At 36.7% G+C, this 16496-nt stretch overlaps 1 pseudogene; it reads left to right on the top strand.

Annotated features, from left to right (window-relative positions):
• Positions 1-1960: 1960 nt before the first annotated feature.
• LOC149542793 (glutamate--tRNA ligase, cytoplasmic-like) overlaps positions 1961-16496 on the top strand; it is an 81655-nt pseudogene continuing 67119 nt past the window's right edge.

Below are 16496 nucleotides of genomic sequence, written 5' to 3'. Positions count from 1 at the left end.
CAATGTTCTCATTCAGGGTGTGAAGGGTGTCCACTATTTGTTTTGTCATGATCTAGTGGATGGAATCAAACCTCTAGACTCTTTGTTCAACCAAGGAGAGTCTTCCTCCTATTCATCACTAGTGTCCTAACTGTTGTAGATATTCTGACTACCTTCCTAATCTCTCTTCCTTCTCATGGTCTACTAGTCCCTATTGATGTCCTAGCTACTATCCTTCTTTTCCTTTTCCTTTAGAACCTCAATTTCTTGAAACAACCAGTTGATTGAACGAAAGTTATCAATCAAGTTGTTCTTTGCATTGTTCAAGAGGTTGAGGCCAATTTATTGTGCATTGTCAGAGATGACCAATCGAGCAAGGTCAATTAGCTCATCATAGTGGGTTTTGATACCAAGGTCTTCCAACACCTGGATGTTCATTGGCTCTCTAACAATACCCAAACTTGCAGTATCCAAGTTAAAATTACTCCAAGCCCTCCTCTTGTTCTTCCTAATAACCTCCTCACTTTTTTCCACCATAATTTCAGTCATCTCCTTAGGTGGTGGTGTGGGCAGGACAGGGCCAGGGATCTCAGCACTCTGGGCTTTCAGGTCTATCTAAGGCAGGGCCTGGTCGACTTTTCTTTTCATGGGGTTTCTCAAGGATGCTTCAAGAGCCTCCTCCTCCTTGTCTCTATCTCTCCCCTTCTCCTCTTCTTTCAAATCATCCTTCCCCATCTCCTTATCCTCATCCTTAGAGTCTGTGTTAGTCTCCTCATCTTCCTCACTATCCTCCTCCTGAGGTTTAGGCTTGGGGAGAGGGGGAGGGAGGCATCTAGGGCTCTTTTTGTTAGGAATGTGAGGATTGTGAGTAGAGATGGCATTGGTGGTGTTAACCTCATCCTTAGTTTTCACTACCTGAACATCCCCAGAATTAAAACTAGCAGTGTCCTCTGAAGTACAACCTGGGTCACCAAGGGATTTTCCTCTAGTTTAAGTTTCCAAAAACTTGTTAACCAGGAGAAGGCCTTTGTGTAGGGTAGGGTTGGTAACAGGTTTTTTCTTGAAACCCTCAATACTCTTGGACATGGAAGTGTAGAGATAAAAGGGAAGAGAAATTTTAACACCATGCCTAAAGTGGTTTAACAAAACAAAGTGGTGTGTTCTTATCCTGTCAAATCTAGGGTCGAGAGTGATATACTCAATGGGGATCCTAAGAACATACCTCCAAAAAAATTTGATGGATTTTATGTCGTAGTAGGTGTCAATCTTGACAAGATTATCTTTCTCCATTTCGTCCTTGATGAAAATGCTAACTGCATTGGCTGACATCTTTTTATCCCTGTAGAAATTCATGCCTTCCTAGGGAATATTTGTCACCTCCGTGATCAAGCCCTCAGAGATTTTATGGGTGACACCATCAATTTTGACTCTGTCATTGCTCCATGTTTCCACCATGATCTTAGTCACTCTAGCTTTAAATCCATGAAGCTTTTCCATGAACTTGGTGATGCCGCCTTTTTTGAGTTTACAACACACCTTCTTCTTCTCCTTCTAGTTCTCTGCCTCCCCCCAGGGCTCTCTTTGGATCCTCTCTCTAACCATGGTTGCCTTCGACTCTACAAACCCTATACCACTAGCTATTTTACAGTGCTCAATTTTCCTTTGGGCACTTAAAATGAAAATGTTTTTATGATAATTAGTGGTTCTATTCTTTCCATCCTTCAAAGTGTGCCTTTCATACACATAATTATAATCTAAAAAGTGCTCCACATTATTCCTAATAACTCCCCCTCCGACGTGCAATTAGAAAATCCTTTGATAATTAAAAAGGGATTTTATTTGTACCCTAGATTTTGTCCTACCAAATCAACTCCATCACCGTTGCTGAGATTTCATCTCTGTTTGTCCATGTCATCATCTAGTTTCTAGTGATGGCATCATTGGCAAACCAGTCAACAACCAAGTTGGCTTCCTTGTAAGCATGGTTGACGTAAGTCTTTTTGTACTTGCCCAAGTCAAAATTGATGTCGCTTATGATGTTGGTGATCATCCAAGAAGCTGCAGATTGACCTTCAATGCAACTGATGATGCTTATGGAGTCACCCTCAAGCCACAAGTGCTTGATCCTAGAGGCCAAGGCCAATTTAACAATATGTCTAGCTGCACTGGCTTTCGCAAAGTGGTTTGTCTAGTGACCAAGAGGGAATGAAATGGTGCAATTCCTCTGCCCAAACTATTTCTAATTATGCCTCTGCTTTCAGCCAGGCTAGAGTTCCCCTTTGTCGCCCCATCAAAGTTGGCTTTCTACCATTCCTCAGGGGGAAAAGACCATCTTGCTTCCTGTATTCTCATGGCCCTATCTTTCTTGCTAGCTTTTTTTATTCCACTTTCCTTGATATTTCCTCCTTTCATTATTGTGAAGTTCTCCAAAATGAGACCTTCAATTTTCTCAGCAATTATGAACTCTAGAGACTCTCTTCTTCTAAATATTTTATTATTGTGCTCTTTCCAGATTCCCCAGCAAAAATGTGGGAGATTCTAGGAGCTCATTAACTGAGAGTTCAAACTAGAATGATGGCTTCTCCACTAGTAGAAGAAATTTGAGATACTTACTGGGGGCACCAACTTAATCCAAGATCCTTAGTCTAGAAGAACCACACCTTGGAAGAGTAGGGGTAGTGGATGAATAAATGATTGACTATTTCCAATCCTTTCTTGCAGAGGAAACATTTTTTAGGGATAATTTTGCCTCTCTTGGATAAATTATCCATGGTGAGAATTTTGTCTTGTAGGAGGAGCCAGAATAAAATGTTGATTTTAGGTCTGAGACTAGAAATCTAGGCTTTGGCACAAATGGGTTTCTCCATCTTGTCCCATAAAGAGAAGTAGCCAAAAGCAACCAAATAAAGTTTGTTTGAGGTGTCTCCTCAAATGATGGAGTCCTTATTATTGTTAATGAAGGTGGCATTCAGTAAAACCATTAGGGGGTTAAGGTCCAAGGATATCACAAATAGGTTGTGCCAACCATTCTCTGATCTATACTCACTAACTTTCATGCCAAACCTTTCTATGCATTGCGTTGCCCATCTTCCATAGCTGGGGTGGTTAATAAGAGGTCCCTGGCATGTCTAGTTGTCCTACCAAAATAAAATTTTGTCACTTTTACCAACTTTCCATTTAGCATTGGATTTGGCCAGGGGTTTGGCCTTCAAGATACCATTCCAAATGTAGGACCCCTAGGGAATCTCAGTCTCATGAATTGGGAAAGTGAGGGATTGTCTTCTCAGATATTTCTCGAACAAGATATCCCTCCAGACACCTGTGCTTTGAAAAATGCACCATAGCTATTTAGCAAAGAGGGCATTATTGAGATGTTTTATTTTTCTAATACCTAGCCCCCCTTGGCATTTTGGAAGGTAGATGAGTTCCCAAGCAAAAAGGTGGTATGTCTTGTGATCTTTAGACCCAGACTAGAGGAAGTCCCTCTGAATCTTCTCCATTTTGTCTACATGTTTGGCTGGGATACCAAAGAGGCTTAAGGCATAGGTAGGGAGGTTCTAGAAAATTGATTTGATGAAAGTGCACTTACCAACCTGACTAAGGGTGGCCCTTTCCAACTAGTGAGCTTCATATTGAATCTGTCAATGATACTATTCCAGAATGAATCTGGGGGTCTAGTGCCCAGAGGCAGGCCAAGATAACTAGCTAGCAAGGACCCAATGCTACTTCCCACGATGTAAGCAATTTTCCTCTATCTCTCCAAAGGGATATTTATAAAATAAACCAAGCTCCTCTCCCAATTGATAGCCTGGCCTAAGCCCTTGGTGTAGGTGTTAAGGAGATCCTTGAAAAATCTGGCCTTTCTAACAAAGGATTCTCCTCCCAAGATAGTGTCATCCACAAATTGCTGATGAGTGAAAGAATAGGGAGCCAAACAGGGCTTGAGCCCTTGTAAACTCATGTCTTGACTTTTCCTTTGTATAAGTCTTCCCAAGCATTCAACCAAGATGATAAAGAGGATAGGAGATAAGGGATCACCTTGCCTCAGTCCTCACGATGGGAAGAAGAAAAGAGAGGGGGAGCCATTATACAAAACAAATAGAGAAGGAGAAGTAACAAGTTGAGAGATGAGCTTACAAACTTGAGCATCAAACTTGAAAGCTTGAAGGATAGCCACAAGGAAGTTCCAATCCACCCTATCATAGGCTTTAGACATATCTGGTTTGAGTAGAAAACCTTCCTTCTTACCAGCCTCAAGAGAGTGGATGACCTCATGGACCGTGCCAATGGAATGAAGAATTTGCCTCCCAGGGACAAAGCCAGTCTACTGAGGAGAAATGATCAAGTGAAGAATCTTGAGGAGCCTAAAAGTGAGGACCTTAGATATGATTTTGTAGAAATAATTGCAGAGGCTAATAGGCCTAAACTTGTCCATTGAATTAGCTCCCAGAATCTTGGGAATGAGAACTAGGAACATGGTGTTGAGTTCTTTCAAAAGATTTTTGGCTCCAAAGAATTCTTGGATAGCCTTAATCACATCCCTATTGACCACCTCCCAATAGACCTGGAAAAAGAAGGTCGGGAAACCATCCAGGCTCTAAACTTTGTCCCTCAAAAGAGAATTGAGAGCCTAGAAGATTTCCCATGGGGAAGGAATGGCTTTCAGTATACAATTATGATGTGCTTGCAACAAGGAAGGAATAGCAGACAATATATCTGCTTGATTAGGTGCCAAGAGAGAAGGATCCTTGGAGAGGAGGGATGCGAAGAATTGAACTACTTCATCTACTATCTCTTCATCCTTGTGTAATTCATCCTGGCCCTTCTTAATGTTAGAGATTATTTTGTTTGCCCTATGTTTAACAGTGGTTAGATGGAAGAATCTTGAGTTCTGGTTACCCTCTCTCAACCAGTTGACTCTAGATCTTTGTTTCCAAAAATTTCTTCCTTTGATATAATTTTGTGGAGATCAGAGAGGATGGCGCTCTCTTCCATCTTGTTCTAGTCATTATATCTAAACAGTTGAATTTGTTCCTAGACGATGCAAAGCTAGTCAATCTTCTCGTCTTTATCCTAGAAGATGTGGCCAAAGTCTGACTTATTCCAAATCTTAATGTTTCTCTTGACATTTTTCAATTTTTGGGCAACTCTGTACATAGTAATGCCTTCGACCTTAATATTCCACCAAGAAGAGATCTTGGATTGAAGATCCAGGTGGGTAATCCATATTTTCTCAAATCAAAAAGGGAATGTCCTTTTGACAACTAAAGGAGAGATAGAGAGAAATAGGAGAATGGTTTGAGCCTATTCTTGAGAGAAGGGAAAGTCTATAGGAGTGTGTCTGTAGCCACCTAAGAGAGATGAGGGCTCTCTTAAGATGAACCTGGATACATTCACCGCCAATGCCTCAGTTAGACCAAGTGAATCTTCCTCCCTGGAGGTCCACATCCATGAAAGCCAAGTTGAGGATGAAGTTGGAGAGGTCAAGCTTGCTATCCTAATCTGGGGCAAGACCACAACATTTTTCATCATCAATGAGAGGAGAGTTAAAGTCCCCCATGATGATCCCTTTGTTGACGTCATTGTTGGTGATGACAGCAAAGATCTTATCCCAGTAGGCTTTCCTTTTCCTTTTAGAGTTAGGGGCATACAAGTCCAAAATAAACCAAGAGTCATCGCTATGGATATGACACCTTGCAAAGGAGAGCATTATCATCATTGAAGATAGGGGTCAACCTGAAAGCCTTGTTGTTAAAAAGAATCATCACCCCTCCTGAGGCATCAACTGACTTGGTGGCCTCACTATTCATGAATTTACTGAAAGAAATCTTATTAACCAACTCCCTTTTCATCTTGGTCTCCTGGATCAATAGAAAATCGAGTCTTTGATCTGTGATCAAATTTCTAACTAGTTCATTTTTGTGAGCCCCATTAAGGCCCCTTATGTTCCAAGAAATGACCTTCATTTCTTGCTTCCTGAGAATTCCTTGATGGTTCTCTGGATCTCGTTTGCCAGGTTCCTTTTGGTTTCTTCTTGCAATAGTTGATTGGATTTCTTCCTTCCTTGTTTCTTGGAGGTTGTCCCAACATCAGCCCTAACCTTGCTTCTGGTTGTTACAAGGGACAAAGAGGAGTGGTCATGAAGTTGGTTCTTCTTTTCCTTATTTGTCATGAAGGTTGTCAGGAGAGCAGCTATCAATCCATTCTTCCCAATGAGAGATCTGGTTAGGAGATGCATTGTTGGTGAGGTGAATGAGTTTTTCCTCCAATCACTTGGGAACAGATGGGGCAGTCTCCTACCCAAAATCTATTCCGAAGGGATGGGTTAGGGAAGCCAAAGGCCTAAGGGAAATATTTTGAGGAGAAACCTGCCTACCATTAGAGCAGGAGGTCTCCATCCTCAAAGCTTCTCTCTCCTTGGAGAGGGGTGGTTCCTACCTCTTGTCATGTTGTGCAATCTCTTTCAGCAATATACCTCCCTCTTTAGCTGCAGCTTCCTTTAGGGGGGGGGGGGGGGGGGGGGGGGGGGAGTAGCATCAGCTGACACCATTTTAGTTGGATCTCCCACGTTAGCATTAATCTGCCTAGATGTGTTCTACTTTTCTTCCTTACTCTCCCATGACTCTGAAGACTTGGAGGGTTTGCACCTCCATATTAGCTTCTTCTTTCCTTTGGCTGAAGAATGAGAAGGGATAGATTTTCTCTTAGCTTTGTTTGAGGTGGTTAGCTCCTTGGTCTTCTATTTTTTTGCCTTGGGGCATTGATGAGCCTTGTGACTAGCCTTCAAGAAAAGATAGCAGCAAAAAGGAACAATTTCATATATCAGTGTTTGGATGTGCACTCCAAGTTTGGAATGAAAGGCCACAGTCTCAGGCATATTTGTGCCTTCTCTAACACCTATGCAGATACGTGCATAGTTGAGACAATGCTTGGAAGCCGTGATCAGATCCATAGAGAGGAGTTCACCAAAAATCCTTGCAAGCCCCACAAAAAAATCCTCATTCCAAAATTCTAAAGGCAACTTAGGTAATCTAACCCAAACAGGGGCTTGAACAAAAAAGGAGTTGCTCAAATTCAGTTTCGAGGACCATCTCTATAGCACCAGAGTGGTATGACCAAAAGCCCATTGTCCTTCATAAAGAATATTGGCCAAATCTTCCATGCAAGTGAAATCAAATGACATGAAGCCCTTCACCATAGCTGTTATTGAGACCTGGCCTTTGAGGGACCAATGCTTCTTGATGAAGGTCCTGACATCATCAATGTTTGGTCTAGGCCCCAAAAATTTCCCAATTAGTGTCGAAGCCATGGATTGAGTACTATGATCCACAATCTCATCTAGGATGGTAATGGCACAAGAGCCTTTCTCAAATTTAGGTAGAATTTTGACGAGTGGGAAAGAGGATTTACCTGAGTGTTTGACCCCAAAAAAGAGAGGACCATTTTGTAGCTCCTTGTTGGTTCGCTTTAGGAATCAAAGGAATCCTGACCACTTCCTTAGGGGGGACATCTGGGTCCCCATCCACAATCTCTGACTGGTCCCTAGTACCCAAAGCTGCCTAACCATCCCCCCTTGCAACCCATATTCTAGTCCAAGGTTCTGATCTCGACGATCTAGAGAAATCCCACCCTTATGTGAATTCAAATTTTGAAAATCTCTATTCCCTCCACTCCCTCCACTCTCACTCATCATTTTTTATGCTTCTAGTGCTAGTAGGAAAACTCTAAGTGTTGTACAATGATTTTCCTCAGGTTTATCTATCAAAGGTAAGAAGATTTGCTTGTTCCCATTATCCCAAATAGTATATTGATTCAATCTAACATGATCTAAAGCTAGTATATCATACTATCAAGGTCTTCCCAAAAGAACATAACAAAAATCCATAGGTATTTTTCATCATATTAATTCTAAATCTCAAATTTCACAAAGTATTGTTCACTTGCCAATATTTTTTCCTCATCCTTGATCAAACCAATTTGATAAGGATTTGGGTTCTTTTACCTTAAAAGTATAATTTAAAAACCAATTCTTTGGATGTTAAATAATCTAAACTACAACTATCGATGATTACCTTACAATATCCCTATAATATTACATCTTATCTTGAAAAGACTTTTCTGCAAAATGGGTTCTTCATTCTATTTTTCATTCCAAGAAATTATTTTGATCATTAGGTTCTCTCCATTTTCAGGTTCGTTTTGTGGATCATAAAAATTTTTCTTGAATTAAGGCATTTATGCTACTTCTCCCCATATTTTTTCTAGAAAAGGTACAATGAAAGGCCCTAAGTCCTTCATTTCCACATTTAAAACAAGTGCCCTTAAACAAGGATTGATCTTCCCTTTTTCCATTATTATTATTCCTAGAGTAACTAGTAAAATTATGTCTAGTGTAGTTGCCTCTTCCTCTTCTAACATTATTCTCTAATTTTCCCTTGTCATGATTTTCTCCATAAGGTCTACCTCTACTTTGATGAAATCTTCCTCCTCTTGCCCTTTGTCTCTGGTGTTGTATCTTTGTCAATATTTCTTCAGCTCTTAAGGCATAAAAGTATGCTTCTTCCACACTTTCCATCTTTATAAAATTAATTTCATCTTGAATTGAATTTCTCATTCCATTAAGATATCTAGCAACCTTTTCAACCTCATTATCAACATTTCCTTATCTAATGTCCAACTTGTGGAACTCATCAGTGTAGTACTTTATAGTCATGTCTTTTTACCTCAAATTTTGTATTCTCCTCAATAAATTAACCTAATAATCAGCATGAAGAAATTTATTTTTCAACTTACTAACTATTTTCACCCAAGTCTTGATCTTTTCTTTTCCTCTTCTTTACTTGTCAATTTTCAAGTATTCCCACCAAAGAGAAGCATGTCCCCTCAATTTACTAACTATTATCCTTACTTTCCTATCATCAAGGGTACTTTCATAATCAAAATCATTTTCCATATCACAGATCCAATCCAACAAATCATCTCTATTAAGCTTTCCACAATAACTTGAATGATCAAAATAAAGTATGGAATTTTCTATCCTCAAAGTTCTTAGGAGTCTCTCCTCATCTTCTCCTTATTCATCACTAGCATCATCAAGATGTATTCCTCTTCTTTAGTCTATCTCAATAGTTACAAACCTTTTTGCAATTCAGCTCAACATGTCCATAATAGAATTATCTATATTTTCTTTACCTTAAACCATTTTGATAATTTTCCCTGAAAGATTCATATCCTTTTGCAAGTTATAGGTCAAAAACCTAGTTTTCCACCCTAAAACCAATCTAATTAGGATTCCCTATAATCTCAAGAATCTATAAAGAAACCTTTTCTTTGATACCACCTAGTGCAACATTGGTAGAAAATGAAAGCCAAAAGTACCAACCTCCTAACAACTTGCTAGAGTTACACACAGAAGCCAACACAAAAGATGGAAGAACAAACACAATTTCTTTATTCTAACGCAAATATGTTGAGACAATTTATTACAATGTGCCAAGGATAAGGCCTACCTAGTTATAGCCATAAAAAATAGAATTACAATCAATGAGCTTAGAATCTCATGCTTTCAAATCCAAAGTTCTTCTATTTTTTTCTAACTATCTTATTATTTCCTACTCTCATTCTAGATGTCAAATATATAGCCATCATGACCAAAAGTTGTCTTAACAAATACATTTATTACAAAATATAGGTCTTGCTCCCAAGATATAGGTCTTGCTCCCAAGTGAAAAATAACAACCACATATCTAATAAAATCAACATCTCTACACATAAAGATTGACCCACATGTGGTCCAAGAAGATGTTTGCAAGGTCATGGAAAGACATGGAATCACAAGAACCTCACAAAAGCCAATTTCCACATGCTACTTGATATGTTAGGAAAGAACATGTCTCAAGAAAGTAAGTAGGATAACTCTTCAATAAGATGGAATTAAGTTCCATGAGCATAGGGCAAGGGTCCATTATACATCTCATTAGGTAACCAATGACGTGGAAATAAAGAACATGAACAAAAATGGTTGCCCCTCGAATAATAGACTAAAATAGAAAATGGAAGAAATGTTTTTTGTTGATGTAAGATTGTTCCAAAACCCAAGATGCTCCTAAATCATCAATATTTCCAAAAACTTTATCATTATCAAGGTTTGATTTTCATACTCCTTCATTTGGTTGAGTTTGTCAAATAGTTCATTATTCTTCTTTAATAGGTCAACAATAGCAGTACCAACTTCTTTTGGATCCATACTTCCTTCTAATAGTCTATCTAGGTCATCAAGATTCATTTGTAACTTTTCAAATAGTTTCTTTCTTTCTTTCTACAAATGAAGTTCTTATCTTATTTCGTAGGTCATTTATTTGTTCATTACCCTCATTTAGGGATTCCTCTAACTATATTTGATACCTATAACCTTCCATTGTTTCATACCTACTCCAAGTTGTTAACCTTTTCTTTCAAAGAACCAAGAACACTAATACAAACTATTGGAAATATTCAGGTAGGTTACTGAGGTCATGGGGTGAGGGGTGAATTAGTACCATGTACAGTTTATGTGTAATTACTTTGTATAGCATAAACTAATAGTTTTTTATATGCTTCCACCAATATCTCCTACTATAATCGGTAGTATTATCGATAGTTGATAACTTAATGTTATTTACTAAAATATAAATTAATGAACTTGAAATAAAATATCACACATACAGACTCATAACACAGTATTTTGGTTCTGTAGAAAACCCTTGGTTAGATCAAAAAGTTATAGTGAGGATGGTACCCACAACTCATCACTGTAGAAATAAGGTGCCCTATTAAGAGCTTACAATAATGTCATCTTCTAAATGTACGAGTATCTTGGATCAATGAGCAATCTTGCATCACCCAAAAACATTTCTTGTTTTCTCTACTTGTTTGTTGTTCATGGTGTAGTCATTGCTACTTTTAGTTTTGTGTTATGCACAGTTAGCATGTTATTAAGGACCTATTTTTAATCCTTCCCCTAAGAGTGCAAAGGTGAATGTTTCATATTTCTTGAGTTTTGTGTATTCTTTCCAATCTTTGTTTCCTATTGTTTTCATCTTGCGAGGCATATTTTTTCTATTCACACGGTTTCCTATGATGACATGGCACCTTGTACAATTGAGAAATGACTCCTAATGTGTGTTTGGACCTATCCTAAAGATTCCATGAACAATTTATGCTCATTTCTTGGATTATGATTTACATCTCCAAGACTAGACCTATATTGTAGTTAAATGCTTGGCTGGCCAACTTGTAGTCTAGTTGGCTATATAAAAATTGGGATCTGATGTAGGAAAGTAGTATGATAGAAGCAAAGTGGTAGCATGAAGTAGCATGATTATTAGAAGGAAGATAAGACTGGGCATTGGAATTTTATGTTTTATTTTTTTATTTCAAGTTGCAACCCAGAAGGCCTCACAATCAAGAATGTTGGTTACTATTATCTTGTCAAATAAATCAATAAATTTGTATGGTCTCTTTACTGCGATTATGTGTTGGGATTTTGTATGTACTCTAAGTAGGGTGTTCATAAGTTTTAATTGATTTTTTCACACTTACCCCTCCAAGCATCCCCTGCATCAGTTGGTATCAGTGCTTGAGTTCTTTCTAGTAAATTGGATCATGGAGAATATTAATTGGATTGGTTGTAGGGTGGAAGATCTAAATCTGACCTATAACTTGCAAAAGCTTACGATCTTGTAGGAACTATTGTCAAACAGGTTCGAGGTAGCGGAAATAAAAATAATGCTATAATAGACATGTTGAGGTAGATTGCAATGATACTTGAAGCTATTGAGACAACCTAAAGGATAGGTGTATATCTTGAGGATGTTAGTGATGATGATGAAGAAAAACCCAATCCTAATCATGAACTTGTGGTGGAACAAGATGAGGAAATAATCTTTAGAGTTTTATCTAGGGAAAAATCTAGACTTTTTTTTGAAGTTGCTTGATATGATGGAAGACCTGAGACTAATGCAGTATTCAATTGAATCTCTAGGATGGATAAGTACTTTGACAATGAAAGCACTCCTGATAACAAGAAGGTGAAGATAGCACTCACAAAGTTGAAGGGTCATGCTCACTTTGGTGGAATTACTTTTAGACTGAAAGACAACAAAGAGGAAAAGAAAAGATCAAGACATGGGCAAAGATGATTGGAAAAATGAAGAAGAAGTTCCTTCCTACAAATTACCAAGATAACCTATTGAGAAGAATGTAGAATCTAACAAAAGGACATGAGTGTGAAGGAATATACTGAGGAATTTTACAAATTGGATATCAGATCTAGACATGTGGATGATGAAGTTGAAAAAGTAGCTAGATACTTGAATGGTTTGAGAACATCTATTCAAGATGAGATTAGTTACGTTAAGATGGATAGTGTAGAAAAATCATATCAGTATGCCTTAAAATCTGAAGAAAGATTGGGGAAGAAACATGACCAAAGACAAAGAGGTAGAGGTGAAATATTTCAAAGAGGTAGAAACAGAACCTATGGAGAAAGCAATAGATTTGACAATGAAATGAAAGATAAAGGAAAGATAGAATAGAAAGAAGAACCTGCTAGAAAAAGAGATAAATACACTTGAGGTAGCTATATTGGTTACTCTAGGAATAATAATGGTGGTAGGATAGAAGATAAATCTTGGTTTAAGGGCACTTGTTTCAAGTGTGGATAAGGATGTAGAGATTTTGAATGTAGTAATTCTAGCAAGAAGATTGGAGGTATAAGTAAGAATACTTTTGCTCATGAAGAAGTTGTTGAAACACCTAATGAACCTAGGCATGGTGAGAAATTGATGATGAGAAGAGTTTTGTAGAATGACTAAGTTGATGAAGAACCTATTTTAAGAAGAAGTGTGTTCAAGACCAAGTGTAATATTTCTAGAAAATGTTGCAAGGTAGTCATTAATAGTGGAAGTTTTGATCATTTTGCATCAAAGAATCTAGTTAATAAGTTGTAGTTGCAGAGATTGAGACACCCTAAATGTTATCATGTTTCTTGGATCCAAAGGAGCATAAATTATTTGTAAGTGGGCAATGTCTTTTTAAGTTCAAAATTGGAAATTATAATGAAGTCTTGTATGATATTATGCCTATGGATTGTTTTCATATTCTTTTGGGTAGACCTTGGAAAAATGATAGACAATATTTTCATGATGGTAGATTGAATCAATATACTATTTGGGTTGATGGGAAGAAGCAAATTTTATTACCTTTGGTATAAAATCCTAATGAGAATTAGCGTACCATAGTTAGAGTATTTTTGGTCAAAGGAAAATAGTTTGCTAAAGATGTGAAAGAACAAAATGTTTGTTTTGCTTTGATTCCTAGGAAGATTGAGACACAAGATGAACTAGAACATGCACCTATGATTGAATATTTGTTGGTGAAGTTTCAAGACATTATTTTTGATAATGTACATGATGGTTTACCTCTTGTAAGAATTATTAGTTATTGTATGGATTTGATACCTGGAACTAGTTTTCCTAATACAGTGTCAAATAGATTGACACCTATTGAAAATATTGAGTTGAATAGACAAGTACAAGAATTTCTTGAAAAGGGTCTAATTAGAGAAAGTTTGAGTCCTTGTGCAATACCTATTGTATTAGCACCTAAGAAGAATGGAGAATAGAGAATGTGCACTAATTCTAGAGATATAAATAAAATCATAGTGAAGTACATGTTTCCCTTTCCTAGGATGGATGACATAATGGATTGTTTGAGTGGAGAAAAGTATTTTACAAAGATTGATTTGAAAAGTAGTTATCATCGTATCAGAATTATAGAAGAAGATGAATGGAAAAAGGCTTTTAAGATTAATGAAGGTTTTTATGAATGGTTGGTCATGCCTTTTGGTTTAGCTAACAAACCTAGTACTTTCATGAGGCTGATGAATGAAGTTTTGAATAAATTCTTGGGTAATTTTTTGATTGTATATTTGGATGACATTCTTATATTTAGTAAGACTAAAGAAGAACACCTTGAGCATATCAATCAAGTATTACAAAGATTAAAGGAGGAAAATTTGATGATTAACTTGAAGAAACAATCATTCATGAAGGAGTAAATTATGAGTCTTGGTTTTTTCATTTCAACTAATGGTTTGAAGGTGGATCGTGAAAAGGTAAAATCTATTATGGAGTGGTCAAAACTTGAGAATGTTAGAGAAGTTAGATCATTTCATGGATTTGGAAAGTTTCTATAGGAAGTTTATAAGGAATTTTAGTTTTGTATGTAATGTTAGGATATAAACTATGAGAGGTGACAAAAAGGATTTCAAGTGGATACATGGAGCACATAAGAGTTTTGAAACATTGAAATAGAGAGTAGTAGAATTACCTACACTTTCTTTGTCTGATTTCAATAAAGATTTTCAAGTTGGTTGTGATGCTAGTGGAAGTGTCATTGGAGTTGTTTTGAGTTAATAAGGAGGAATTGTAGCTTTTCATAGTGAGAATTTTATTGATGCTAAGAAAATATATTCAATTTATAATCAAAAATTCTATGTTATTATTCAAGCTTTGAAGAAGTGGAGACATTACTTGATGCCTAAACATTTTATATTTTTCACTAACCATAAAGCTTTGAGTATTTGGGAAGTTAGAATAAGTTGAATCAGAGACATATGAAGTGGGTTGAGTACTTGTAGAATTTTTCCTTTGTATTGAAACATAAAAGTGGATAGTTAAATAAGGTTGTGGATGCTTTGAGAAGAAGAATAACTTTTCTAAAAAAAGTAAAAGTTAAGGCACTTGGTTTTAATGATTCAAAAAATTTGTATGAAACTGATCTTGATTTTGTAGAACCTTGGAAAGCTTGTAAGAACTAGTTGATGAGTGCACAGAAGAAGTGGATTGATTGTTTCATTCAAGAAGACATGTTGTTTAAGGGAACTCATCTATGCATGCTTAGAGGATCTATAAGAGATAATATCATGAAGGAGAAATATAGTGGAGGGCTTGTTGAACAATTTGGAATTAATAGAAAAAGTTAAGTTTATTTCTAATAGGTACTTTTGGCCTTAGATTTATAAGGATTTACAGAGGATGGTTAGAAGTTGTAGAATTTGTCAAATAGAAAAAGGAGTTAGTCAAAATTTTGGATTGTATTCACCATTACCTATACCTAATAAGCCTTGGGAAGATATTAGTATTGACTTTGTTCTTGGTTTATTAAGAACTCAAAGAGTTAATGAGTCCATTCTAGTTGTAGTGGACAATTTTTTTTAAATGGCTCATTTCATAACTTGTAAGAGGGCATCTGATGTAGTACATGTAGTTGAATCATTATTCAAGGAGATATTGAGATTGCATGGGTTTCCTAAGACTATTGTTTCAAATTGAGATACTAAGTTTACTGGTCATTTTTGGAGAACACTTTTGAGGAAATTGGATACAAAGTTAAGGTTTGATTCTATATTTCATTTGCAGACTTATAGACAAACTGAGGCTATAAATAAAAGTTTGGGTAACTTGTTGAGATGTTTGGTTGCAAATAAACCTAGTAATTGGGATCTAGTTCTAGTACAAGTAGAGTTCACATATAATAGTTATGTGAATAGAACCACCAAGAAGACACCGTTTAGATTGTTGTTGGATAGAATACTAAAAGACATACTAAACCAAGGGATTTTATTACTGAGAGAGAGAAAATTTTTGAAGCATAGGAATTTTCATATTGTATGAATAATTTGCATGATGAAGTAAGGAGGAATCTAGAGGCCAGTAACCTTGGGTATAAACAGGAAGCATACAAAGGAAGAAGACATAAATATTTTGAGGTTGGAGATAAAGTGATGGTTCATTTGAAAAAGAAAAAATTTCAAGTTGGAACTTATACTAAGCTAAAGAGAAATAAATTTGGTCCTTGTAAAATTCTAAGGAAGTTTGACAATGGAAATGCTTTTGAAGTTGAATTACCTAGAGATTGATATTTCACTTATATTCAACACTACAGACATCCTTCAATAATTTGAAGCAGATGAGGAATTAAAAGATAACATAGATTATCCTAAGAAGAAAGTTGACATCATTGAGAAGGTTTTGGATAGCATAATAAGAAAGAGCACTAGTGGAAAATACTACATGGAATACCTTGTTCATTAGAAAGATAAACCAGATAAAGATAGTTCAAGGATAACACAAGATGAGTTGAATCTTTATGATTAAGGTTAGAGCATTAGGGATGTTTGATGTGGACATTAGTTATTCACTTGCCCTAGGTGTCTAATGTAGGAGCATCTTGGGTCAATGAGAATGTTGCACCACCCAAAAATATTTCTTATTTTATGTACCTATTTTTTATTCACGGTGTAGCCATTGCTACTTTGAGTTTTGTGCTATGCACAGTTAGCATGTTTTTGACGACCTATTTTCATTCCTTCCCCTAAGAGCACTAAGGAGGATGTGATATTTTCTTGAGTTATATGTCATTCTTTTCAATCTATATTTCTTGTTGTTGGCATGGTTTCCTAAGATGATGTGGCA

Source organism: Cupressus sempervirens, chromosome 8 (assembly GCF_028749045.1).
Source record: "Cupressus sempervirens isolate cs-2001-9-10 chromosome 8, ASM2874904v1, whole genome shotgun sequence".
Lineage (NCBI taxonomy): Eukaryota > Viridiplantae > Streptophyta > Pinopsida > Cupressales > Cupressaceae > Cupressus > Cupressus sempervirens.
The sequence above is the reverse complement of the archived record's forward strand: the minus strand, read 5'-3'. Positions and strand labels throughout refer to the sequence as shown.